Raw genomic sequence first — 21057 nt, forward strand, 5'->3', positions numbered from 1 at the left:
GGATGGATTATCTGACAATTGACCAGAATTTACTTTTCGTCGCAGGTTAAGAGATCTTACACAGCAGGTAATGAGAATTTACATAGCAGGTTACTCTACTTTAGACCAAATTTTAACAATAGAAGCCATCCTCCCACTAGTATCTTGTACTGGTCATGGGCACAGAACTGGATAACATAAGATATAGTACAGACAAGCGGGGAAGCTGGAGGTAGAGGGCAGGAGTGAGCGGGGAATGCCGTCCCTGGAGAGGGCAAGAACGAGATGCATGTCAGGAGAAGTGTAGTATTATCATACAGAGGAGGAATGGTGGAAAAAAAGGCAGAGGAGGTCGAAGAGAAATACAGAGGAAGAGGATGAGCATCAGTTGGGTAAAAATGGCGGAAAAAAGGGAGATGGTTTGTTGAAGAAGAATGTAAGCATAGTGAGCAGTACGCCGGATTGAGGTCTGGAGGAGAAATGGAAGTGAAAGAGGGCGACTTATCGGAGGTTGCAGGTGTGGTGAAGTCCACAGTCACAGATGAGTCTGTGACGATAGGAGGGACATTTTTGGAGAAAGTGGACCCCTGCCTTTTGGCTGATCCATTTGTGGTTTCAGGGTGGGTGAAAAAGGAGCTGGGTGCTCCGCCATCGGTGAAGGTAACCCAAAGTGTTCTTGTGATAATTATTGGTGTTTCTCTTGGTCAGAGGGAGCAGGTGCTTTGCGCCAAACAAATTGGGACAAGATGTGACTTGTTTTGCCCTCAAGAAAAGGGCTCCATTGAAAAGAGGGATTACTGGGCTAGCGGTAATTGTGAAAGTGGACCAACTGAAGGGAAAGATTACCTGTGTTTGTGATGCTCGTCGTTTGGTTTCGACGCAGACAGGGTGGCGTGAGTGGTGAAACAGAAGAGTCATTGTCTGTTCTTTTGAATTTTTATGTTGAGTCCAAAGTGATGTTAGGAAATTTCAATTATCCCATGCGAGTTTATGTGCCGAGTACATTACGTTGTCACAGGTGTCAAGCTTATAGGCATGTGGCAACAGTGTGTAGGAGGGAGGTTCCTAGGTGTGAGAAGTGTGCAGAAGGGCATGAGCCAAAGGAATGTGTAGCATTGGGGAAAGAAGTGGTATTTGTTATCTGTAGGGGTACCCTTGTGGTTGGGGATCAGTCATGTCCAGTGTGAGAGAGGCAGGTTGACGTTACCAGGGTTAGAGTAGAGGGTGTCGTATGCTGAGGTAGGGAAGAAAGTTGAGGAAGATGGGTCAAGATGAAGGAATCCTGAAAGGATTTGTGTGAGTAGTAGATATGTATCAGTACAGAGGGATAGGCCAACGAGTGATATATGCTTCAGATAGATTGGCTTCTTAAACATGTACAGCAATAGTTATCAACTGTACTGCAGGGATGGAACTTAAGTCGCAGAAATGAGATGTTGTGGCTGCAGCTGCAGCGAAGTATTTGGCTGTACACGATTTGACGTGAGAAGAGTTACATGATGTGTTTAGTGGTGGTGTCCTGTCCTTTCAGGCTGTTGGCCTGAGGTAGGTTTAAATAGTGGAGTAGGGTGGTGGGTTTTTTCATGAGTGTTTGGTTAGATGGTAGGATATTTGTTGATTTATTTTGCTTTTCTCAAGCAAAGTATAAGGGAGTTATACTCCAGTCTACTCGGTGGCGGTAATGCTACGTTTATTGGATGCCAACCACTGCTAAACCTCAACAAATGAGATGATTGAATTATATTGGCAAAGAAGAAGTGCTCACTAACGAGGATGTGCACAGAATTGGCAAGAAATAAGATTTGTACACATTTGAAAAATGCTTAGATATTCTATTTCAGTTCATGGGACCACCAACACTTTACATGTTGTGTTTATATTTTTGTTCATTATACAGTACCAGTCAAAGTTTGGACAAACCTTCTCATTACAGGGTTTTTATTTATTTTTACTATTTTCTACATTTTTGAATAATAGTGAAGATGTCAAACTATGAAATAACCCATATGGAATCATGTTGTAACCAAAAAAAGCGGTAAACAAATCAAAATATACTTTTTCTTTAAAGTAGCCACCCTTTGCCTTGATGACAGCTCTGAACACTATTGGCATTCTCTCAACCAGCTTCATGAGGTAGTCACCTGGAATTTTCCATGAACAAGTATGCCTTTTCTTAGAAGTTACTTTGTGGAATTGCGTTCCTTATTAATGTGTTTGAGCCAATCAGTTGTGTTGTGACAAGGTAGGGGTGGTATACATAATTGGTAAAAGACCAAGTCCATATTATATGGAACGGTCTGCCTACCCATGTCAGAGACGCAAACTCGGTCTCAACCTTTAAGTCTTTACTGAAGACTCATCTCTTCAGTGGGTCATATGATTGAGTGTAGTCTGGCCCAGGAGTGGGAAGGTGAACGGAAAGACTCTGGAGCAACGAACCACCCTTGCTGTCTCTGCCTGGCCGGTTCCCCTCTTTCCACTGGGATTCTCTGCCTCTAACCCTATTACAGGGGCTGAGTCACTGGCTTACTGGGGCTCTCTCATGCCGTCCCTGGAAGGGGTGCGTCACCTGAGTGGGTTGATTCACTGATGTGGTCATCCTGTCTGGGTTGGCGCCCCCCCTTGGGTTGTGCCATGGCGGAGAACTTTATGGGCTATACTCAGCCTTGTCTCAGGATGGTAAGTTGGTGGTTGAAGATATCCCTCTAGTGGTGTGGGGGCTGTGCTTTGGCAAAGTGGGTGGGGTTATATCCTTCCTGTTTGGCCCTGTCCGGGGGTGTCCTCGGATGGGGCCACAGTGTCTCCTGACCCCTCCTGTCTCAGCCTCCAGTATTTATGCTGCAGTAGTTTATGTGTCGGGGGGCTAGGGTCAGTTTGTTATATCTGGAGTATTTCTCCTGTCCTATTCGGTGTCCTGTGTGAATTTAAGTGTGTGTTCTCTAATTCTCTCCTTCTCTCTTTCTTTCTCTCTCTCGGAGGACCTGAGCCCTAGGACCATGCCCCAGGACTACCTGACATGATGACTCCTTGCTGTCCCCAGTCCACCTGGCCGTGCTGCTGCTCCAGTTTCAACTGTTCGGCCTTATTATTATTCGACCATGCTGGTCATTTATGAACATTTGAACATCTTGGCCATGTTCTTTTATAATCTCCACCCGGCACAGCCAGAAGAGGACTGGCCACCCCACATATGCTCTCTCTAATTCTCTCTTTCTTTCTCTCTCTCTGGGAGGACCTGAGCCCTAGGACCATGCCCCAGGACTACCTGACATGATGACTCCTTGCTGTCCCCAGTCAACCTGACCGTGCTGCTGCTCCAGTTTCAACTGTTCTGCCTTATTATTATTCGACCATGCTGCTCATTTATGAACATTTGAACATCTTGGCCATGTTCTGTTATAATCTCTACCCGGCACAGCCAGAAGAGGACTGGCCACCCCACATAGCCTGGTTCCTCTCTAGGTTTCTTCCTAGGTTTTGGCCTTTCTAGGGAGTTTTTCCTAGCCACCGTGCTTCTACACCTGCATTGCTTGCTGTTTGGGGTTTTAGGCTGGGTTTCTGTACAGCACTTTGAGATATCAGCTGATGTACGAAGGGCTATATAAATACATTTGATTTGATTATAGCAAGAACCGCTCAAATAAGCAAAGATAAACTACATTCCATCATTACTTTAAGACATGAAGTTCAGTCAATCCGGAAAATGTCAAGAACTTTAAGTGCAGTCGCAAAAACCATCAAGCGCTATGATGAAACTGGCTCTCATAAGGACCGCCACAGGAAAGGAAGAGTTACCTATGCTGCAGAGGATAAGTTCATTAGAGTTAACTGCACCTGGTGACACTGTGATTTATTTAGAATTCAAGGCACACTTAACCAGCATGGCTACCATAGCATTCTGCTGCGAAACACCATCCCATCTGGTTTGCACTTAGTGGGACTATCATATGTTTTTCAACAGGACAATGAATCAAAACACACCTCCAGGCTGTGTTAGGGCAATTTGACCAAGGAGAGTGATGGAGTGCTGCCTCAGATGACCTGGCCTCCACTATCACCCGACCTCAACCCAATTGAGATGGTTTTGGATGAGTTGGACCGCAGAGTGAAGGAAAAGCAGTCAACAAGTTCTCAGTGCCGTTGCATTTGGTGCATGTGACAAATAACATTTGATTTGATTAGATGACATGAGACACATTTCACAGAACTTCCGAAAGTAACAAATGTTAGTACCGAACTGTTTAAAAAAAATAATTGTATCGAAAAAGAACAGAAGTTTCGGGTATACCATGCAACGCTCAACTAACGTGGCCACCTAAATGTTTTCATTGGCACGCTACAGTAGCAACCAATATAAAATGTGTGTAACACTGCCAAGTCAAAGGGTCACAAATGCAAGTGTTTGGGTCACAGTCTCGAACCCTATGCATAGCTCAACACTCGTCTGTTCCCTCGCTCTCCATCTCCTCTCTCTCCTCCCTCATGCCCTCCAATGGGACAACCTGACCTGTGCCGCATCAGCTGTACTATGTATGTGTGTGTGTGTGCTGCTTAATATGAATGTTCTCTCCGTTCCAACAGGCAGGTTTATAAAGCAAAGCACATTCATATTTCACAACCAGCGATTAGCGTTTGGCTTAAAACACCAACTTCAAATCCGCCCTTCGCTACAACCCTCCTCTTTTTTCCTGAGTCAACCTCGGATAAACTTAGTGTGTGTCCCAAATGGTGCCCTAATTGCCCTATGGACCCTGGTCAAAAGTAGTGCACTATATAAGGAATAGGGTGCCATTGGGGAGATGCTCACTATTGTTCTGTCCCAGCCACACTGCTGATGGTGACCTTGTGTTTAAAGTGATCTCCCTCTCTCTCTACTTTTGAAGGCCCATCAGTATCTGTCAAATATTACAGAGTGTGGGACTTTAAAGTCCTCCTACGTATAGACAGAGGATCGCTCGATAGTCCCTCACAGTGTGACGTTAATTGTGGTCACGTGGGTCATACTGGGATATGGATTTAAAAATCTCTCATTCTGCTGTTGCCTTGTTTTCTCATTAGCTGGGAATTTAGTTTGAAATGTCTGATAGAACATAGTTGGACGGGAGCTAAAATCCAGTTAATTAAAAAAGAAAATGTTTAACTATGTGTGTCGTTATTGCTTAAAATCTGGCTTGGCGGCACTGCTTTCATTGGGGAAAGATTGCGTCCGTACCTCCCGCTTCCCCAGGCAAATCGATGGCAGGCAATGCCTGACTGAAACAAGGCTGTGACCGAGAGACTTGTGTGTCTGTGGGTGTGTGTGTTTGAATAATGAAGCGAAAGTCACATATGATCAATCATTTCAAATTAAAAAATGATTCAGTGAAGATTATGCCCAGATTATCGTGGGATAATTTAAACAACACCTGCAAAAACCTTGCATCACCAGGGGCCTGGTGATTGGACAACCCCAAGCGCAGCAATATTAACCACTGCTTGTTAGCCAGAAGGGTGGGCACCACTGCACATTGTACGGCGGAAGGGCAGGTTAATCCTACAAAATGGACACTCGCTCAGACAACAAAGAACATGTAACTGGAAGATTAAACACGGAAGAATGGGTTAATCTCCTTAAAGAGATTGGAGCCACTTAATGTTCAAAAGCCCTGGGTAAAGAGATGTTGGGTGTGTGTTCAGTGTGTTTTTCCAGTGTGTGCACGTTACTCTGTGTGCGTGTTTGTGTTTGTGTTTGTGGTTGTGTATGTGTGTTCTCCTGCATATGTGTGTTTTTTGGGGCAGCAGACCCTGCTTATTGAGATTCGGTTTCTTTTATGAGTTTCCTTCAGAAGCTGCAAACTCTGTTTAACACCATGGTAATGAGTGTTCCTCTTTTCTTCCCTCACTCCCTCTCGCTCTTCTTCTCTTTCATCATCCCAGTTTCCATTGTGCAGAGTGATTCGTTTCAACATAGATTACACAGTTCACTTTATTGAAGAGATGACACCAGAGGTCAGTAAAGCCCCTCATCTCTTGTATGTCTGTCTGTCTTTCTGTCTGTGTGTGTGTGTGTGTTTAATGTTCTCCAAACGGTCGCGTATCGCTCTCTGTGAACCCATCCAAGGCCCATGTAACCTACAGTGCATTCAGAAAGTATTCAGTACCCTTGACTTTGTCCACATTTTGTTAAATTACAGACTTATTCTAAAATTGATTACATCTTTTTTTTTCTTTGTCGATCGGCACACATTACCCCCTAATGTCAATGGTGGCCTAGGAACAGTGTGTTAACTGCCTTGTTCAGGGGCAGAACCACAGATGTTTACTTTGCCAGCTCTGGGATTCGATCAAGTAACCTTTCAGTTACTGTTACTGTTACAATACATAGGTATTTAGAAACAAAAATACTGAAATATCACATTTACATTCAGACCCTTTACTCAGTACTTTTTTTGAAGCACTTTTCCTTTCCCCCTAGGCACTAGATCTGAGGGGGATGGGAAGGTGTTTTCAGTGTTTTTGTTTTTTCTCCATGCAGGTCCAGAGTGGGACAATCACAGTGGGACAATCTCCTGGATGTCAGAAGTTCCACTTCATGCCTAGCTTTGTCCACTTCTTACCTGGTGAGTCACTGTCCTTCCTGTCTCGATCTGTCCTTTACTTAGAGCACTATGTCTCTCTCTGCTGGAGAATGTTGGAACCTGCTACTCTGTTTGAGTGGTATGTGCTTTATCTGTGTGAGACACTATGTACACATGAGTTATTGTCGTAATGCATTTCTAAGATTGAGAGTCATCGCTGTAGATTTTCTGTGTGTGTCAGTCCATGTGAACACTTGTAAATTGAGGTCAAGCAATTTTGCATTAGTGTTTATTAACCTGATTGTGTATTTGAACCTGTTCATATTCTCTGTCTATCTCTCTGATCATGTGTGTGCCTTGTCTCGTCTGTCCGTCTCTTTGTGTCTGTCAGTCTTGTTTCTCTTGTGTGAATGTGTTTGTCTTTCTCTTTGCATGCTGTCTATGTCTCTCTTCTCTCTCTCTCCGACTCTGAGTGTCTAGACGAAGGTTAGGAGGTGCTGGTCCATGAACCAGCTGTTGCTCTACGTCCTGTCTATCTTCCCATTTCACTATATCTGTGTATCCTCTCTGTCAGATGGTGGTAAGGAGGTGTTGTCCATGCAAAAGGTGCTCCTCTACGTCCTGCAGATCTCCAAGCATCCGGTCCATGAGGAGGAGATAGCTGACATGCTGAGGTGGTAGGAACTGGAGCGGCAGAAGTATGCAGAAGAGTGCAAGGGCATGATCATCACCAACCCTGGCATGGTAAGGACTAGGGATGGGCACGGTTAACGGACATTAGTATTAAATTACTTGAGTGAGTGTTCATTTCTGGAGAATTCTTTCTTACCCACAAGTATAAACCATGACATTTGAACTACTTAATGTAATAAAACAAACTATTGAATGTTGTTGTTATAACCGTGCATTATATATATATATATATATATATATATATATATATACATACATACATACACAGTGGTGAGAACAAGTATTTGATACACTGACGATTTTGTAGGTTTCATGGGGGATTTATGTGTTTTTCTGGTCTAGGGCTTTTTGTATGTTTATGGAGCTGTTTCCTTTCTATGTAGTTTGTCTGTTTATGGTTTCCTAGATCGGTTCCCAAATAGAGGCAGCTGTCTATCGTTGTCTCCGATTGGGAACCATATTTAGGCAGCCATATTCTGTGGGTACTTTGTGGGTGGTTGTCTTCGGTCTTTGTGTCATTGCACCAGATAGGACTTTTCGGTTTTCACATTTGTTGTTTTGTATTTTGTAGTGTTCTCGTTTATCATCAACGGAAGAAAACCGTTACACAATGTATCAAATACTTGTTCTCCCCACTGTGTGTATATGTATATATCCCTAAAAATTGTTATGAGATTATTTGAAGATTAAAATAGAAAGTCAAATGCCCATCCATATTAAGGAAAGGCTGTTAATCAAATAGCACCCTATTCCGTATTTAGTGCACTACTTTTGACCAGGTCCAATAGGGTGCATATGTGTGTGATTGACAGAATGCCAGATTGGAAGGCTGTGCACTTTTGAGTGGAAATTTCCTTGAATTCAGATGCTCTTTTTGTAACAAAATAACATGTCACTGTACTGAGACGATCTGTGGTCGTATCAAGCGTCTCAGAGTAGGAGTTCTGATCTAGGATCAGGTCGTCACCCCCCTGTCCACCCGTCCATGTAAACGTATACATTTTGAGCTAAAAGTCAAAACTGCTCTTAAATCAGCACTTCAACTATGAGACACTTGATACATATGGGCCCTGGGTCCGTATTCACAAAGCGTCACAGAATGGTAGTGCTGATCTATGATCAGTTTAGCCTTTTAGATAATAATTAATATGATCTAATATTGTGCTATTGTGTGTGTTTTTTTCTGCCCCCTCCTATGACCGAAGAGAGCTTCTGAATATCAGGACAGTGATTACTCACCTCGTACTGGAAAAAGATTTTATCTTTAATTAACGAGTCAGACGCAAAGGATTTATTTCAGACACCCGGCAATGCCCAAATCCCAGTCATTCACATGAAGAAGAGACAGAGAAATCGGGGATGTAGGTCGGTGTAACTTGTAAGGATCAGATGGCGAGTGAGTAATCTGCCTTTACCATCAGTCCTATTAGCCAACGTGCAATCGTTGGATAATAAAATGGATGAGCTCAGATCAAGACTATCTTACCAACGGGATAGAGTAGATCATGATAAGCTGTAGACCACACTATTTAACGAGAGTTTTCATCTACACTACCGTTCAAAAGTTTGGGGTCACTTCGAAATGTCCTTGTTATTGAAAGAAAAGCTATTTTTTTGTAAATTAAAATAACATCAAATTGATCAGACATACGGTGTATACATTGTTAATGTTGTAAATGACTATTGTAGGTGGAAACAGCAGATTTCTTTTATGGAATATCTACAAAGGCGTACAGAGTCTTATTATCAGCAACTATCACTCCTGTGTTCTAATGGCACGTTGTGTTAGCAAATCCAAGTTTATAATTTTAAAAGGCTAATTGATCATTATAAAACCCTTTTTTAATGAAGCTGCCAGTTGAGGATTTGTGAGGCATCTGTTTCTCAAACTAGACACTCTATTGTCCTTGTCCTCTTGCTCAGTTCTGCACCGGGGCCTCCCACTTCTCTGTCTATTCTGATTAGAACCAGTTTGTGCTGTTCTGTGAAGGGAGTAGTACCCGGTGTTGTACGAGATCTTCAGTTTCTTGGCAATTTGTCGCATAGGATAGCCTACATTTCTCAGAACAAGAATAGACTGACCAGTTTCAGAAGAAAGTTTTGTTTCTGGCCCTTTTGACCCTGTAATCGAACCAACAAATGCTGATGCTCATTGTTTAATCAGCACAACATAATTGCAAAAGTGTTTTCTAATGATCAACTATCCTTATAAAATTATAAATTTGGATTAGCTTACACAACTTGCCATTAGAACACAGGAGTGATGGTTGCTGATAATTGGCCTCTGTACACATATGTAGATATTGCATTAAAAATCAGCCATTTCCAGCTACAATAGCCATTTGTCAAAATTAACAATGTCTACAATGTATTTCTGATCAATTAGATGTTATTTTAATGGGAAAAAAATCATTTTCTTTCAAAAACAAGGACATACCCTAAAATGTAATTAAATATATTTCATACGTAAAGAAGTATGTTCAATAGGAAAACGATATTAGCAGGTGCGTGTCCACTTCATTGCACATACTGTACACTGATTTCCGAGTCTGAGTCCCTGTATCAAAACTCATTATTCTTCCTCGTTTGGGAATAAACAAGCCTGAAACCTTGAAGAAAGACTACTGATATCCAGTGGAAGCCATAGGAATTGCATACTGGGAGCTAGATTAAATCTTTTACTTATACATTCCATTGGAAGAGCATGGGCTTTCAAAGAATATATATTTCCGGCTGGTTTTTCTTTGGATTTTTACCTATCTATTGTGTTATAGTTTCCTACATTATTTTAACATTTCTACAAATGTCAGAGTGTTTTCTTTCTAGTGGTACCAATTATATGCGCATCCTGGCTTCAGGGCCTGAGTAACAGGCAGTTTACTTTGGGCGCATCAGTCAGGCGGAAATGGAGAAAAATAGACCCTATCCCGAAGAAGTTGAATTACTTGTTATTTTTCTTAATTAAAAAAAAATATATACAGTGGGGCAAAAAAGTATTTAGTCAGCCACCAATTGTGCAACTTCTCCCACTTAAAAATATGTATTTGGTCAATAACAAAAGTTTATCTCAATACTTTGTTATATACCCTTTGTTAGCAATGGCAGAGGGCAAACGTTTTCTGTAAGTCTTCACAAGGTTTTCACACACTTTTGCTGGTCTTTTGGCCCATTCCTCCATGCAGATCTCCTCTAGAGCAGTGATGTTTTGGGGCGGTTGCTGGGCAACACGGACTTTCAACTCCCTCCAAAGATTTTCTATAGGGTTGAGATCTGGAGACTGGCTAGGCCACTCCAGGACCTTGAAATACTTTTTACGAAGCCACTCCTTCGTTGCCCGGGCGGTGTGTTTGGGATCATTGTCATGCTGAAAGACCCAGCTACGTTTCATCTTCAATGCCCTTGCTGATGGAAGGAGGTTTTCACTCAAAATCTCACGATACATGGCCCCATTCATTCTTTCCCTTACACGGATCAGTCGTCCTGGTCCTTTTGTAGAAAAACAGCCCCAAAGCATGATGCTTCCACCCCATGCTTCACAGTAGGTATGGTGTTCTTTGGATGCAACTCCGCATTCTTTGTACTCCAAACACGACAAATTGGGTTTTTACCAGTTCTATTTTGGTTTCATCTGACCATATGACATTCTCCCAACATTCTTCTGGATCATCCAAATGCTCTCTAGCAAACTTCAGACGGGCCTGGACATGAGCAGGGGGACACGTCTGGCACTGCAGGATTTGAGTCCCTGGCGGCATAGTGTGTTACTGATGGTCGGCTTTGTTGCTTTTGTCCCAGCTCTCTGCAGGTCATTCACTAGGTCCCCCCATGTGGTTCTGGGATTTTTGCTCACCGTTCTTGTGATCATTTTGACCCCACGGGGTGAAATCTTGCGTGGAGCCCCAGATCGAGTGTGATTATCAGTGGTCTTGTATTTGTTCCATTTCCTAATAATTTCTCCCACAGTTGATTTCTTCCAACCAAGCTGCTTACCTATTGCAGATTCAGTCTTCCCAGGCTGGTGCAGGTCTACAATTTTGTTTCTGATGTCCTTTGACAGCAATAGTGGAGTTTGGAGTGTGACTGTTTGAAGTTGTGGACAGGTGTCTTTTATACTGATAACAAGTTCAAACAGGTGCCACTAATACAGGTAATGAGTGGAGGACAGAGGAGCCTCTTAAAGAAGAAGTTACAGTGACAGCCAGAAATCTTTCTTGTTTGTAGGTGACCAAATATTTATTTTCCACCATAATGTACAAATAAATTCATAAAAAATCCTACAATGTGATTTTCTGGATTTTTTTTCTCATTTTGTCCGTCATAGTTGAAGTGTACCTATGATGAAAATTACAGGCCTCTCTCATCGTTTTAAGTGGGAGAACTTGCACAATTGGTGGCTGACTAAATACTTTTTTGCCCCACTGTATATTTATTTATTTTTTACCTCAGTTTTTTTTTGTAAATACTTTCTTAACACTTATTTTCTTAAAACTGCATTGTTGGTTAATTAAGGGCTTGTCATACAGTGTCATTCCACTGTATGGTCTACACGTGTTGTTTTTGCCACATGTGACAAGTACAATTTGACTTGATATGGGCCCTGGTATCATAGTGTTTGTGTTGTTGTTTCAGAAGCCCAGCTCGGTGCATATCGACCAGCTGAACAGAGAGCAGTTCAACCCAGAGGTCAACTCCTTCCCCACCATTGTCCACTTTGGGATCTGGCCCATCCAGCTCAGCTCCCCCGGTGACCCGCAGTAAGATCCTCACTCTACCCCTCAAACCCCAACCGCCCCCCACCACCCAGGAACTATACTTCCCCTGTCCTGCTCCCCACAACCCCCGGCCCAGCTCAGTTACACTGGGGATCCGCAGTAAGACCCCAACCACTAACCGCCGAGGATCTAGATTTATACTGCCCCCAGCCTCTCATCCCTGGCCACAAACACTACTGCATAGTTCCCTTCCTCAGACACACTCCTTCCGCTCCCCTCTCCCCTGTGCCCCACGCTCCTTATTTAAGGAATCTCTCACAGGACGGGTTGATGGTGGCACTCTTCTGTGTTTGTTGAGAGAGAGAGAGAGAGAGAGAGAGAGAGAGAGAGAGAGAGAGAGAGAGAGGGGGGGCGTATGTCGTTGAGAGACAGGGAGGTAGAGAAAGAGTGGTGTGACATTTTCACATGCGTCGTCATGGGTCCTAGGGTTCCACTGGGTAATCTCGCTGTGGGAACGACACTGTCTGTCTCTTGAAAAGTAAAGACAAGCAGATACACACACACACACACACACACACAGACAGTGTGGAGGTGAAGGAGAGGGAATACTGTACTGTGCCTGTGCATAATTACCAAAAGTATATTACATTTTCCTCTTCCATCGTCTCCAAGGTGTAGAGAGAAGCAACAACAAACAAAACAAAGCGCCAATCAAAAGTGAAACTCTTCAACTAGTTTATGTTTGTTCACTGTGTCTGTTATTATAATCTGTTTATCTGTATCCTTGTCACATACTACAAGGAGATCCCAAACGTCATTTTATTACTTTTATAGTGAACTACTTTTGACCAGAGTCCTGATAAAAAGTAGTGCACTACGAAGGGAATAGCGTGCCATTTGGGACACATCCTTAGAAGCCAATGACGAGCGATTGAAGGCTTTATAGCCGGTAAACAGGAGATCTCGTTATTATGAAACCCCATCATTAGTGTGTTTGTGCTCAGACCTTTGTCCTTTGAGTAATGCAGATTTTTGTCTGTCGGAATATTAGGGATGTCCGTCTGCGTCCTCATGTTTCCCCGCAGTTATGGATGCACACACACACCACACACTCTCCTAGGCTATGTTAAATCTCTGATCCACAGACGACACATTTGTTGACGAACGTGGACATGATTAACAGGAGGTCGCAAATGTGGAAATGAAATAAGATGGAAAGCACCGGAACATTCCTGCGACATAATGAGGGAAGTGAGGGCAGAGCTGTCTTTAATTGCATTGATGGCAATGCCACTGAGAGGGGAGCGAGGAAGGAGAGAGAGGACACAGACAACGCTACTTACGTTAAGGTACACCTTCCTATTCCCTTGCTTTAGAAATGAATGTTTAGGGTTGTTCTAACCCCAGTATCTATAGAGGGCCACAGGGAGAGGGAGTGAAATTTAAAAAAGAGAGGGGGAGCGAGACGAGGGAGAAGCGGATGGTGGTAAATTAGCATTTACTGGAGAGCGACGGCAGTCAGAGAGCATATGTTAATGAGCGTGTGGCAGACACACACACACACGCACCAGCCTGTCATACCTTGAGAGCACAGAGCGGATCTTCTGAAATGTCAAGTGAGCAGGTTGGGGAGGGAGGCCTCTCAGGCTGCAGCTTTAACCTGCTCTCCTCTCCTCCGCAGCCTCCACCTGTGCCCGACTGTCGCACGCCGTTAGGCCAGCGGTGAGCCGATAATCACAGCGGTAAAGCCGTCTCAGTCTCTCTCCACACAGATCACTAATGAAGTCGCCCTATTAAACAGCCTTAATTCTAATTCCCCTCATCGCCACCATTCCTCTCTCTCTACCGCGGGTTGCTCTCTTGCTTTCTCTCTTTCTACACCACAGGTTTTATCTCTCTCTCTCTCTCTCTCTCTCTCTCTCTCTCTCTCTCTCTCTCTCTCTCTCTCTCTCTCTCTCTCTCTCTCTCTCTCTCTCTCTCTCTCTCTCTCTCTCTCTCTCTCTCGAGCCGGGCCGCATGCCAGTCATATAATTGAATAACTTGGCCACTAAATGAGGAAAAGCTTTAATGGAGCGGCGCGGTCAGAGCCCTCAGTCTATTATTACTAGAGTCTGGCAGTCCGAGGGGGTTTTCAATGGTACATCACTGTGTAACCTTCCCCAAATCGATGTCCTTTTCAAATAAATTTTAAATCATATAAATTGTAATTGGGGCATTTGGAGAGATGTCTCTTCTCTTGTGTTATAACTGCAGCGTTGAGTGAAGAAGTGTTACAAACAGTGCTCATAAACTATTTTGTGTTTACTTCCTGGTTGTTGAAGGCGACCTCTCTGGTCGAAAACAAGAGGAAACCAGGCCCCCCACACACACAGACAGCAGACAAATGTACTATTAAATTATGTTGTTTAATAATGGTGAAATATTAATGTGTTGGTCTGAGAGATGTCTCTCTCTCTCTCTCTCTAACTCTCTCTCTCTCTCTCTCTCTCTTTCTATCTCTCTCCATCTCTCAAAGCTGTGTAAACCCTATGTGAAACTACCCCACCTGCTGGCTAACAGTCCCAAGGTCAAGCAGATAGTCAAACAGAATCTAACACAGAGGCAGGTGGGTATCACACACACTACAGCACAGTACATCTCACTGCCCAGCTGACCTCATAATAATTAAGTATGACACATGCCAGCTTCATACAATTGTAACGTCCTAGGAGCATAGGGCTGAAACATGTTGCAGTGTAATTACTAGAACCATCTTACACTACATTGTAGCCTTGTGCTGCAATGAGCTATTCACTGCCTGTAGCTTCTTTTCACCCTTGCATATCCTTCTTAGGCTACTGCTATTAGTCTTTCCTCACAGCCACTCCATCTCTGGAGCGTAATGTGGCTGGCTAGTAATTTACTCCTTATTAAAGAGATCAAATCCACATTAGGGGAAACAGCGCCACTGTTCGCTCCACAGCGACTTCGTTTTTTTTGTTGTTGTAGAATTCTAGCTAGACTAGCTTTATACCCTTAGAGCACTTTGAGCCCCTATAGTGCTTGTTTATCCTTCTTGCTCTGGTTGCTCTTGCTGCCTTTGTTGGTCCTACATGTAGTTATTGTCTGCAGTACCTGCTGTTGAGGCTTTTGTAGCTCCAGGTCAGTCAGTGGTCCTAAATCGGTTTGTATAGTATGTTTTCTCTCCCCAATTTCGATCTTGTCTCATAGCTGCAACTCCCCAACGGGCTCGGGAGGCGAAGGTCAAGTCGTGTGTCCTCCGAAACATAACCCGCCAAACCGTGTTTCTTAACACCCATCTGTTTAACCCGGAAGCCAGCTGCACTAATGTGTCGGAGGAAACACCGTTCAACTGACGACCGAAGTCAGCCTGCAGGCGCCCGGCCCACCACAAGGAGTCGCTAGAGTGCAATGAGCCAAGTAAAGCCCCCCATGCCAAGCCCGCCCCTAACCCGGATGATGCTGGGCCAATTGTGCACTTGCCCTATAGCACTCCCGATCACAGCCGGTTGTGATACAGCCTCTAGCACTGCGTTGCAGTGCCTTAGACCGCTGCGCCACTCGGGAGGTGTGTGTATATTATTTTATTAGGATCCCCACACAAAACATGAAACATGACGTAAAATGTATAGACAACTTCATCAAAAGGACAGAACTACAGACATTTAAAATAAGTATGCACGCTTTTATATGTGTACGCCTTCAAAATCATTTGATTAAAAGATGCTGCTGAAAGAGAAATGTGAAAATGGAAATTCAATAACAATGAGGTGCATTGCAAATAGGCTGACACGTCTCACCTTTTGTTAGTTACCACACGCTATGGGCTTCATTAGGTAAAATCCATATTCATGAACATGAAATAACCAGGCCTTGAATCTTGAGCCTTGTTACAGTTAATCGCCCGTAATCTGTGATAGGTTTGCATTTCTGAACTTCAAATGTTTTTAATCATTAGTTGTAATAGAGACATGAAGGGTGCCATTGCCAAGGGGCTACACCAGAAGTTAATGGTTATCTTGGAATGTACTGTGTAGGGCAAACAATCACATGTGGCAGGCATTGATATGGGGAGAGAGCCACGGATTAGTGATGAAGGGGGTCGAGGTCAGGTCAGGTCACATTAAGGGAGAAGGAAATATTTATCACTTAGTTTCCTGCCTAGGAATAAAGATAGAATGTTTAGCGAGAAGGAGGTACCCAAAATGGGGTACCTATACACCCCTATTACAAACATGTTTTTGTCAATTCAGCATTTCGATCCTTTGGGAAGAATAAACTTGGTTTAAGTTTTCATAGTGTCCAAAGAGTTCTTACTCTGGTAATTAGAACCTAACACGGGTTAGCTAAGATATAGTGTAACGTGTTACAGTCTACCAACCATGAAGGGTTATCTGAGGTATTGTGCTAGGCTTTGGACCTGCTCATAAAATGAACAAGGTCCCGTTAATCATTTGCGGCAGGTTGCTTGATCGAATCCCTGAGCTGGCAAAGTGAAAAGCTGTTGTTCTGCCAATGAACAAGGCAGTTAATCCAATTATTATTATTTTTTACCACTTTTATTTCACCTTTATTTAACCAGGTAGGCCAGTTGAGAACAAGTTCTCATTTACGACTGCGACCTGGCCAAGATAAAGCAAAGCAGGTCGACACAAACAACAACACAGAGTTACACATGGAATCAACAAACGTACAGTCAATAACGCAATAGAAGAAAAGTCAATATACAGTTCCCCGGTAGGCCGGGGAATAAGAATTTGTAAATAAGAATTTGTTTTTAAAGGCGTTCCGCTAGCAGGACAACATCCAGTGAAACTTGAGGGCGTGCAATTCAAATAAATAATCATAAAATTATGTATATTACACATTTATGCAAATACAAGTGTCTCATATCGGTTGAAAGGTTAAATTATTGTTAATCTAACTGCACTGTCTGCTTTACAGTAGTTATTACAGTAAAAGCATGCCATGCGATCGTTTGAGGACTGCGCCCCAAATCAAAATATTTTTCCACCGGCACAGGTTTCATAAATTCACATATAGAGATTAAATATTCACTTACGTTTCGAAAATATTCCTCTGATTTGTTATCCAAAGGGTCCTGGCTTATAACATGTAGTGTCGTTTTGTTAGATAAAATCCTTCTTTATATCCCCAAAAGTCTGTAGTTGGTTTCATCGATTTGAGTAATCCACTCGTTGAACATGCAGAGAAAGGAATCCGATCTACCACTATACTTTGTTTCTACAAGTCAAACTACGTTTCTATTATCTCCTCAGATAACATAAAATGTGATCAAACTATAATATTTCTTATGGAAAGAAGTATGTTCAATAGGAAACCGATTTTAGCAGGTGAATCTTGTCTTCATGGTACGCGGAATAACTAATTTCCAAGACTGTGTCCCTGTACTAAAACTGATATTTCTTATTTGTTGTGGAAGTTACAAGCCTGAAACCTTGAACAAACTGCTGACACCCTGTGGAAGCCATAGGAATTACATCCTGGGAGCTATAATTGAGTATGCCCTTATACTTGCCATTGCAAGACGATGGTCTCTTAGGTGCAGGTGTATTCTTCTTTTGATATTCTCCTACATTATTTTAACGTTTTCACAAACTTCAAAGTGTTTGTTTTCCAATGTTACCAATTATATGCATATCCCGGCTTCAGGGTCTGAGCAACAGGCAGTTTACTTTGGGAATGTCATTCAGGCTGAAATTGAGAGAAAAGGGGCCGAGCCCAAGCCATTTTGTCACAACTATGGAAGTAGGCTTTGGGTCATTGTCAATGGAAGACCTATTTGCGACCAACCTTTAACTTCCTGACTGATGTCTTGAGATATTGCTTCAATATATCCACATAATTTTCCTCCCTCATGAAGCCATCTATTTTGAGAAGTGCACATGTCCCTCCTGTTGCAAAGCACCCCCACAACATGATGCTACCATCCCGTGCTTCAACGTTGGGATGGTGTTCTTCGGCTTGGAAGTCTCCCCCTTTTTCCTCCAAACATAATGATGATCATTATGGCCAAAAAGTTCTATTTTCGTTTCATCAGACGAGAGGACATTATTCCAAAAAGTACCATCTTTGTTCTCATGTGCAGTGGCTTCTTCATTGCCATTCAGGTTATATTGATACAGGACCAGTTTTACTCTGGATATAGATATGTCTGTACCGGTTTCCTCCAGCATCTTCACAAGGTCCTTTGCTGTTGTTCTGGGATTGATCTGCACTTTTCACACCAAAGTACATTAATCTCTAGGAGACAGAACACAACTCTTTCCTGAGCGGTATGACGGCTGCGTGGTCCCATGCTGTTTATACTTGCGTACTATTGTTTGTACAGATGCATGTGGTACCTTCAGGCATTTGGAAATTGCTCCCAAGGATGTACCAGGCTTGTGGAGGTCTACCATTTTTTTCCCCCCATGATGTCATGAAAAGAGGCACTGAGTTTGAAGGTAGGCCTTGAAATACATCCACAGGTACACCTCCAATTGACTCAAATTATGTAAATTAGCCTATCAGAAGATTCTAAAGCCATGACATCATTTTCTGGAATTTTCCATGCATTTTAAAGGCACAGTCAACTTAGTGTATGTAAACTTCTGACCCACTTGAATTGCGATACAGTGAATTATATGTGAAATAATCTGTCTGTAAACAATTGCTGAAAAAATTACTTGTGTCATGCACAAAGTAGATGTCCTAACCGACTTGCCAAAACTATAGTTTGTTAACAAGGGATTTGTGGAGTGGTTGAAAAACGATCTACAGTATGTTTATGTAAACTTCCAACTTCAACTGTATATGGTGGGGTCAATTAATGTTGGATTTGAGCCAGGGGCTTGGAACGTTACTAAGAAATGAAAAGGCAATCACATGGTTGCGGTCAGTGATAAGGGTGGATAGCTGCGGATTAGTGAGGAATGGGAGCAGAGGTCATTGCACCCTGCAAAGCAACAAAGATGTCATGTTAAGAGAAGAGGAGGAGACTCCACCTAAACTGAATGTCTGCATGCAGTTGTTGATGTTGCTACATACGTTCCTACATTTTCGTGTGTGTGTTGGTATCGCTACATGTGTGTGTGTGTGTGTGTGTTGACAGGCGGTGGTGTCTGAAGCGCATCAAAGTGGCCAGCCAGGGGCCATGGATCCTCCATCTGGGGTGGAACACAGTGCAGTCTCTCTAGAGGCAAAGATACCATCTGGGCATCTCTCTGTGGTGAGAGCCCCTACACTGGAACCTCCACTCCTCACTTACCCTACAGTAGCTATGTCCAAAATGGCACCTGGTTAAGAGTAGTGCACTAAGTAGAAAATAGAGTGCCATTTGGGAATGCACACATTAAACGGCCATACTGGCAGTGACAGAACTAGAGCACCAACCATCAACCTCCACTAACACTAACAAGCCCTTCTTTCTCTGATGAGATGAAAGGCCTCTCTCTGTAATTTAAAGGCACATTTTATACTCGGTTCAGCAGAAAACAACAAATGAACGTTTACCGGACCTGTGGATGAACAAGTGACACAAACGACGTGCAAACACACAAACACATGCTCACACACGTACACAAAAACATACACTCCTAATGATGTTCCCAGGGGGTTGTGGATAATAAGAGTGTTGCTGAATTGTTATAGCTGTGTGAAGACTCGCTGACATGGCTAGCCCTTGGAGCTGTGATGGCTTGGTGTGTGTTGAACTAATTGCTCTGTGGGTTGACAGTGGGAATATCAGTAATCATTAGCGACGCTGCCTGAGCTCCTAGCCTGTGCTACCTGGGAAACTGGCTAATTGACTGAGCTCAGGGCACACAAACACACAGATTATCACAAAATGTAAGACAAGTTGCTGAGGTGGAAACCATTAAGTTGAAACTTTAGAGGGAAGAAACTCCGCACAATTCAAGGTTTCTACCTTCACATCTGTGGCAGAGTTGAACACATTAGAGGGAGCCAAGGACCTTATATGAAACTCCCATCTGATTCTGGTTAATTTTATATGAGCAGGAGAGTCACTTAAACATTTTTTTTTTAACCAAACAAGTCAGATAAGCTCTTAAGAATTGGACCCATTTTTCAATTTTCGCCTAAAATGACATACCCAAATCAAACTGCCTGTAGCTCAGGACATGAAGCAAGGATATGAATATTCTTGATACCATTTGAAAGGTATCACTGTGGTGTTTGTGGAAATGTGAACGTAATGTAGGAGAAAATAACAATTTAGATCTGGGAAAAGATAATACAAAGGAAAAAACATGCTTTAAAAAAAAAATCTTCATCTTTGAAATGCAAGAGAAAGGCCACAATGTATTATTGCAGTAAAGACGCAATTTAGATGTTGGCCAGTAGATGGCAGCAGTGTATGTGCAAAGTTTTAGACTGATCCGATTTAACCATTGCATTACTGTTCAAAATGTTGTATCAACTCTCCCCAAATGTGCCTAATTGGTTTATTGATACATTTTTGAGTACATAACTATACACTCTCCTCAATCAGTTGTGTTGTGACAAGACCTTTGAAAGTTTCTTCAAGTGTAGTCACAAAAACCATCAAGTGCTACGATGAAACTGGCTCTCATGAGGACCGCCACAGGAAAGGAAGACCCAGAGTTGCCTCTGCTGCAAAGGATAAGTTCATTAGAGTTAACTGAACCTAAGGTTGCAGCCCAAGTAAATGCTTCACAGAGTTCAAGAAACAGACACATCTCAACATCCACTGTTCAGAGGAGACTGCGTGAATCAGGTCTTCATGGTCAAATTTCTGAAAAGAAACCTCAACTATATGACGCCAGTAAGAAGAAGAGACTTACTTTGGCCAAGAAACACGAGCAATGGACATTAGACTCGTGGAAATCTGTTCTTTGGTCTGATGAGTCCAAATTTGAGATTTTTTGTTCCAACCTCTGTCTTTGTGAAACGCAGAGTAGGTGAACAGATGATTTCCGCAGGTGTGGTTCCCATCGTGAAGCATGGAGGTGTGATGGTGTAGGGGTGATTTGCTGTTGACACCGTCAGTGATTTATTTAGAATTCTAGGCACACTTAACCAGTATGGCTACCACAGCATTCGGCAGCGAGACGACGTCCCATCTGGTTTGG

At 42.8% G+C, this 21057-nt stretch overlaps 1 pseudogene; it reads left to right on the forward strand.

The window, feature by feature from the left end:
• Positions 1-459: 459 nt before the first annotated feature.
• The window catches only part of LOC118382967 (ribonuclease 3-like), a 165786-nt pseudogene continuing 145188 nt past the window's right edge, over positions 460-21057 (forward strand).

The sequence above is a fragment of the Oncorhynchus keta genome, chromosome 4 (genome assembly GCF_023373465.1).
Source record: "Oncorhynchus keta strain PuntledgeMale-10-30-2019 chromosome 4, Oket_V2, whole genome shotgun sequence".
NCBI lineage: Eukaryota > Metazoa > Chordata > Actinopteri > Salmoniformes > Salmonidae > Oncorhynchus > Oncorhynchus keta.